Raw genomic sequence first — 6,743 nt, forward strand, 5'->3', positions numbered from 1 at the left:
CCCTGCATTACAGCATCGGCACCTTTAGTAGAAGCACTTGAGAGCCGTGAAAGAATGGGTAGACATGCTACGTGCTTGGATGCCCATCTGTCACACAGAAGCATGACCTCCATTTGGGTTATGCCACGGTTGCTTCTGGTCACTGTCGCCTTCTGATGCGACACTCTCCCGTTCGCCTGAGACGGCACGGAGGCTCCCCCTGCCTCCGGGCCAATGAGCACTGACACCAATATGAGGATGCTGCAAATGGCGTTTATTGTACGCATGTATTTGCTTATATACCTACAAGCACACTGCTATCTCTACGTCATATCCTTCCTCTTCCTTCCTCTTTCCGTGCCATCGCGAGATCTTCCGATCGCCGTTCCCTACATCTCCCCCTCCCCATGCTTTGACTATGCTATTTGCTTTAAATTGCCGTGTCGCGGGTTAAGCGTTCATAGTGTGGGTGTGGGTGGGACCACCCCTTTTCTAGCAGTTGTCTTACCAAGCATCTAAACACTAGTCTACATACTAATATACCTAGCACAAGCATCAGCAGCAGGTGCAACTCTTCTATTAGTAATTGCCTGGCCCATGGTCCTAGCCCAAGCCAATTACCACTACTGAACCCAGAAGGTCAAGCTCTTGCGGGTCCCAGGGCAATGACACATTCAGCGTGTCAATGCTCTCTCAGCTTTGGTAGGTCTACGGTCAAATTCAATGGGACCCCTATTAAGCATGTCTTAAAAGGGCTGCCCCGCACCCACCAACGTCAGGCAAAATTGCTTATTTCCTGTCCGGTTTGCCAGGTGAGTCATAGATTGTTACTACCCCATTTCACTAACATTGGTTCGCCTTTCACCCCTTGGAGTTCCAGTCCCAGCATCGCTACGAGGAGAGCTACTTGGGTTGCTCCCCCTGCCATCTTCTAGGGTTTTCTGGTTACGCGTTCTTCTTGTGGTTTCACGCGCCTTTTCTCATCTGTTCTTCTCCTGTCTGTTGTCTTTGCTGCTAGAAGGGATCATCAGCTTTTCAGGGTGGTCCTCCCCTGCAATAAAACTCAGACATTCATTAATTCACCTGACTCTCTGCTTCCTGTCTTGTCCTTGCCCTGAGGTCTGGGCGTACCCACTTCATAGGGACCCATCTTACCATTTCTCCCTGCCTGACCGCTGCATACCCTCGTCCTTGGGTTACCAGCTGCCACCCCTCTTCCCATTCCCCTTTTTCCGGGATTCGAACCTTTACGTCTGGTCCCTCGTGCATCGCTCGGACCACCCAATGCTTTTCCGCTGGCGTCTTGTTCTCCTCCCCCCTGATGAACTGATTCAGACCGAATAAGGCGCGCATAATTATTTCTGATTGTTTGTGCGCGGGGATTCTTTGTGTATATCCTTCCCCTCCCCAAGAATCTCGATCCTTTGCTTTAAAGTGCGGTTTGCTCGCTCGACAATGGCTTGACCTGTGCTATTATAGGCAATACCATGCACTAGCTTAATTCCCCACCGTACGGCCCATTCTCTCGTGCTTTGCGCTGTGAAACATGTGCCGTTGTCTGTTTTAATAGTTTCTGGGGCACCCAGCCAGGCCATTGCCGTGTGCCAATGCAACTGTGCCGCCCGCGCTGTGACTCGTTTATGTTGGGTCGCAACGATGATACCGCTGTGTGTGTCTACTGTGACAGCCAGCCAGGGCTGTGGTCGAAGTCGCTGGCACATTGTGAAGTCCGTTTGCCATATTTGGTTTCCTTTCAGCCCCCTGGGGTTGATGCCGGCGCCCCACAGGGGGGTTTTTTGGCAATACGGGCAAGCCGCAACCACTTCACGAGCCGTGGTGAGGGGGATGTTGCAGCTTTTTGCCAGTGCTTTTGCACCAACATGGAGAAGGTCGTGCACCTGCCTTGCTTCTGCGACTGTCCACACACCTTTGGCCGCCTGATCGGCTTTATTGTTGCCTTCTTGGTACATTCCTTGGATTGCCTCATGACTCCGAACATGAATAACAGAGGCAGTGGCCCGCCGTTGTTGTAGGGCCTCTTCTAGCATTAGCGCAATGGGCGATCCGGCCCATCCGGGATACGACATGTTGTGTAACAATTTAAAGACAAACATGGAGTCTGTCACTACATTCAAATGCTCTTCTGGCCACATTTGTAATGCCTGCGCCACAGCTTGGGCCTCTAGATACTGTACGCTACTGTCCGGCTCGCTGATCTTCACTCGGTGCCATTGGGCCTTTTGATCTTGCCACACAACAACCGCTGCCCTGGTCACCGATGACGCGTCGGTGAACACTGTGCGCCCTGGTGCAGGTCGCTGTAGCACTCGGGCTTTCAGATGGGGCCGAAGGACGGTGAGGTGTGTATACATCTCCAGCACAGGTGATAATCTGATTGTTCCTGGGAATCCTTCTAAAGCTATTGCTATACTATCTTGTTTCTGGACCACGCTGTCCCATTGATTCCTTTTTACCGGCAGGTAAATGGACTCAGGCTCCTTCGCGAAGTGCCGAACGGTGGCGGTTCGTCCCTTCTGTATCATCTGTGCCAACGCTGTTACGATTGTGACGTATGCCGTACTTATTTGGTTTGACACTATCCACCATACGACTTCCGGACGCTCCGGTGTCCCTTGTCCTAGAACGCCTATGGCTCCTGTTCTTGTAACTGCCACGTACAGATTGATTGGTCTGGCCGGGTCGTATCTCGTTACTCCGCCCTTTGCCATGAGATCTTCTATTTTTCGGAGGGCTTCTAACGCGTTCGGTGTCATCTGCCTCGGTTCCCAGGGTTTGTGGCCCTTGAGCAACTCGAACAGTGGCTCCATCCACTCCTTGGGAATACCTATCAGCCCTCGCAGCCATTGGAGAGCTCCAACCAATTGCTGTACATCATGCAACGTTCGTATCTCTTTATTGAGCTTTATCGGCTGTGGGACCACAGCTCTGGGGAGGATGGTGGTTCCCAGATAGTCGACAGATTCTCCCCTTTGCGTTTTCGCTTTCCGGACGTACAATCCCGCTTCATTTAGGCAGTTAATTACTGCCTGTTCTGCCTGATCAGTTTCTTGCTGGGTCTCTGCAGCTATTAGGAGGTCGTCCATGTAATGGATGATAAGCGCGCGCGGGAACTGCGCTCTTACCGGCTGCAATACCTTAGCTACTGCCGCCTGACAAATCGTAGGCGAATTTTTCATGCCCTGCGGGAGGACTGTCCATTGATATCGCGCTGCTGGCTCCTGCAGATTCTCTGAGGGCAGTGTGAAGGCAAATCGAGCTTTGTCCTGAGGGGCTAATGGTATAGAGAAAAAGCAATCTTGGATATCCATCACCACCACTGGCCAATTCTTTGGTATTGCTGATGGTAGTGGCAACCCTGGCTGGAGGGCACCCATCGCTTCCATCTGCTGATTTACCGCTCGTAGGTCATGCAGTAATCGAAATTTAGACTTATCCTTTTTGTGTATCACAAATATAGGAGTGTTCCAGGGACTGTGGCTTTCCTCCAGGTGTCCCTGCTCTAATTCTCTACTTACTATTTGTCGGGCAGCCGCCAATTTGTCCGCTGTCAATGGCCACTGCTCTACCCACACAGGCTCATTGGAGCACCATGTCAACGGGACAGCGAAATGAGCCCCGAGGAGGTAGGCAGTGGCCCTTACCCTAAATTTGTCAGGTGAAAGCCGCTTTGCAATAAGGCATCTCGCCCTAACAATGGTTCCCCTATGGCAGTTATGTACGGCCGCACACGGATGATCTGAGCAGGCCTATCCGGGTCCTCCAATACAATTGTGATATCGGTTTCAGAAATCATAGCCTCCGCCCTGCCTCCCACTCCATCTAACGAGCTTGCCACTTTTGCTGGCCAACTCGATGGCCACAACCACGAGGGCACACATGTAACATCTGCCCCCGTATCTAGCATCATTATTAAGGGGATGCTAGGAGGACCCGCCCCTGGTGGGCCTATCAGATGCGCTTTCACTCGGGGTCTCTTCTCACACCCTAAGACCAGGGCCACGCGGGGTTTCCCTTCGGAGTTTGGTCGCTGGAGCTGTCCATCAGCGGTATGTTGTTGTTGACAGGGGCTACTTGAAGCCGGCTCACCGGGGAGGGGTGGCCCCCTAGTTGCCCTCCCCGCTTCTCGTTTCCCGACCGCCGACAATCTCGTGCTCTGTGTCCTGGTTTTCCACAGGCCCAGCATGTAAGGCTCCCCATACCCCTTGTTGGGCGCGCGTAACTTCCCTTATTCGTGCACTGTGCTCTCAAATGGCCCATTCGCCCGCAGCCAAAGCATGGGCCTCCTTTTGGACCTCCTCTAGCTCTAACCTCCGGCATTGCCATAACTGCTGCAGCAATCTGTAAGGCTGTGGTCTTGTCCCGGTGTTCTAATACGTACTTGATCGTCTGCCCTAGACTTGCTTCCTTAGGCGCTGTTCTTAGGATTTCTTTTGTCAACTCGTTGCCCTGCTGTTTGATACATTCCAACATCACCGCTCCTTTTGCAGCGTCTGGTAAAGATGCAAGTTCTACTGCTGCCTGTAGCCTGTCACAAAACTTGTCAAACGGCTCTCCCACTCTCTGCTTCACAGTCGTCCATGGGTCTGTCTGCTGCACCAGTGGCCCAATATCATCAAAGGCCTTTCGAGATGCTTCTGTTGTCACCAGTATCTCCCGAGGTGTCAGGCCCGCTGCCTGCTGCTGGGGTGTAGCCATGGCTGCATCATTTCCTCTTAACCGCGCTAGGGTGGATTGGCCCAGTGGGTTCTGCGGGTCTGCCTGTGCGGCCATCAACGCCTGCTGCAAGCGCGAGGTCCACGCTTCTTTCCACATAAGGACCATCGTGGGTGATAAAACCAGTCGCGCGAGGGCGCAACAATCCCACGGTATTAGGCCTCCCGCGTGCGCCGCGTCCAGCAACGTCTGTGTCACCGGGTGTCGCAGGCCCTGTTCTTGCACTGCTTTCAATAGCTGTTGTACCGTCTTTGGATCGAGGGGCATCCATTCCACTGCCCCCCCCCCCCCCCGGGGCAACTCGTACTGGGAAGGCCCCTATTGGCGCACGAAACTTGAGGCCACTCAGGGCACATTCCGTCGCTATCAGTTTCCAGTCTGTTAGGGGAATTTCTTTTCCCCCTCCCGCTTGGGTGAAACCTGCTGTCTCTGATGGCCCTCTTTGTTTAGCTGCTGCCTCTGATAGCCCTCTTTGTTTAGCTGTTGCCTCTAATAGCCCTCTTTGTTTAGCTATTTCTTGTTCCAGAGCTGTAAGCAGCATAAACATCTGCTCCATATCTCTTGTAACTTTCCTCCCTTTTTTTTCCTCCCGCCTCTGACTGCGCGGGGAACTCCGCCCTAGTTGCTGCATCTTCGTTGTTATTCCTTCTAAGGAGTCAGTGTCTGTACCTGAGTCTTCAGTCTCCTCCTCCTGCAATGCTGGTCGACGCCCACTCCTCTCTCGGCCAGCGCCATCTTTTCCCGGGTGCGGCACCCTCGGTTTTTCCCCTGCTTCTGGTCTTTCCCCTGCTTCTTTTCTTTCGTCCTCCCACTGCACCCGAATCATGGCCCCCGGTAGCCAGTCTCGGGGATCATCCACTATAAGCAGTCTTTCCTTTTCTTCTGCCTCCTTCACTTTCACCTTGCTTTCTTTTCCTCTACCCGCCTCTGGCTTTTTCATATCTCGGTCTCCACAAAGGTCTCCTGGTTCTCCTAGTTCTCCCCCTTCCATCGCCCTCATTTCTTTCCACGGATACCGCGGCGGAGGCGGAGAAGAGGGCGTTATTGGGTAAGCCTCTGGAGTTTTTGCCTCCCCCTCTCCCTGCTCTGGTTCTTGATTAACCGCCTCCTCCTTTATGTCTGTTTCCACACTCTCCGTTTTCACTTCATCCCCTACTATCGCCTCTCCCTCTATCGCCTCCGTTCGCTCCTCTGCGTTCGCTGCTGTCTGTGTTGCCATTTCCGCGGACATGTGTAGCGCCGCGCGGGCAGCCTGCCAGGTCTCAAGCTCCTCCCTAGTCCTTTCTAAAATGATCGTTATATCTCCCCACGTCTTAAGCTCTGCGGCCTTCTTAGTGGCCATAGCTCTCTGAGCAAGTGCACGAGTGCACTTCTCCCAGTTAGAAGGGGAAAAAATGTCCCCTGTTCTAACTATCGCTCCATCTTTCAGGAGCCGCCCGACGCAGTTCGCAACTGCATTCGCTCTCATAGAGAGCCCCCATTCCCGGGCACCCACGCGTACAACCTTAACTACCGCGTCCATGATCCGGATCCTCTCGACCGCCTGCGGTCCGCCGTCTCAGCTATCACGTCGGGGTCACCACTTGTCGCCTTCTGATGCGACACTCTCCCGTTCGCCTGAGACGGCACGGAGGCTCCCCCAGCCTCCGGGCCAATGAGCACTGACACCAATATGAGGATGCTGCAAATGGCGTTTATTGTACGCATGTATTTGCTTATATACCTACAAGCACACTGCTATCTCTACGTCATATCCTTCCTCTTCCTTCCTCTTTCCGTGCCATCGCGAGATCTTCCGATCGCCGTTCCCTACAGGTCACCCACAAAAATGTTAAGTCGGTGCCCACATATATTACTAGCACTTTCCCCCTGGGTACCAGAACCACGCGAGGGTTGGTCACCTGACCAGATGCACAGAGAAATGCATCCTGTGAAGGCATGCTTGCCCCTTTGTCCATGAAGCAGTGGCTTCTCTGCTTCCGTGCTTGAGGTACCACCTGCAGGCAATGGCTCGTGGCCTTCCCGAGCAA

At 53.4% G+C, this 6,743-nt stretch overlaps 1 long non-coding RNA gene across 1 annotated transcript; it reads right to left on the reverse strand.

Moving 5' to 3' along the window:
* Positions 1 to 232: 232 nt before the first annotated feature.
* LOC135323602 (uncharacterized) lies at positions 233 to 6,523 on the reverse strand. The gene is made up of 2 exons (XR_010385073.1): positions 6,218 to 6,523; positions 233 to 1,030 (listed from the first exon to the last, which is right to left on the reverse strand). It is a non-coding gene; the product is annotated as an uncharacterized LOC135323602 (long non-coding RNA).
* Between the last annotated feature and the right edge of the window lie 220 nt (positions 6,524 to 6,743).

This window comes from Dromaius novaehollandiae, chromosome 25, assembly GCF_036370855.1.
Source record: "Dromaius novaehollandiae isolate bDroNov1 chromosome 25, bDroNov1.hap1, whole genome shotgun sequence".
Taxonomy (NCBI): domain Eukaryota; kingdom Metazoa; phylum Chordata; class Aves; order Casuariiformes; family Dromaiidae; genus Dromaius; species Dromaius novaehollandiae.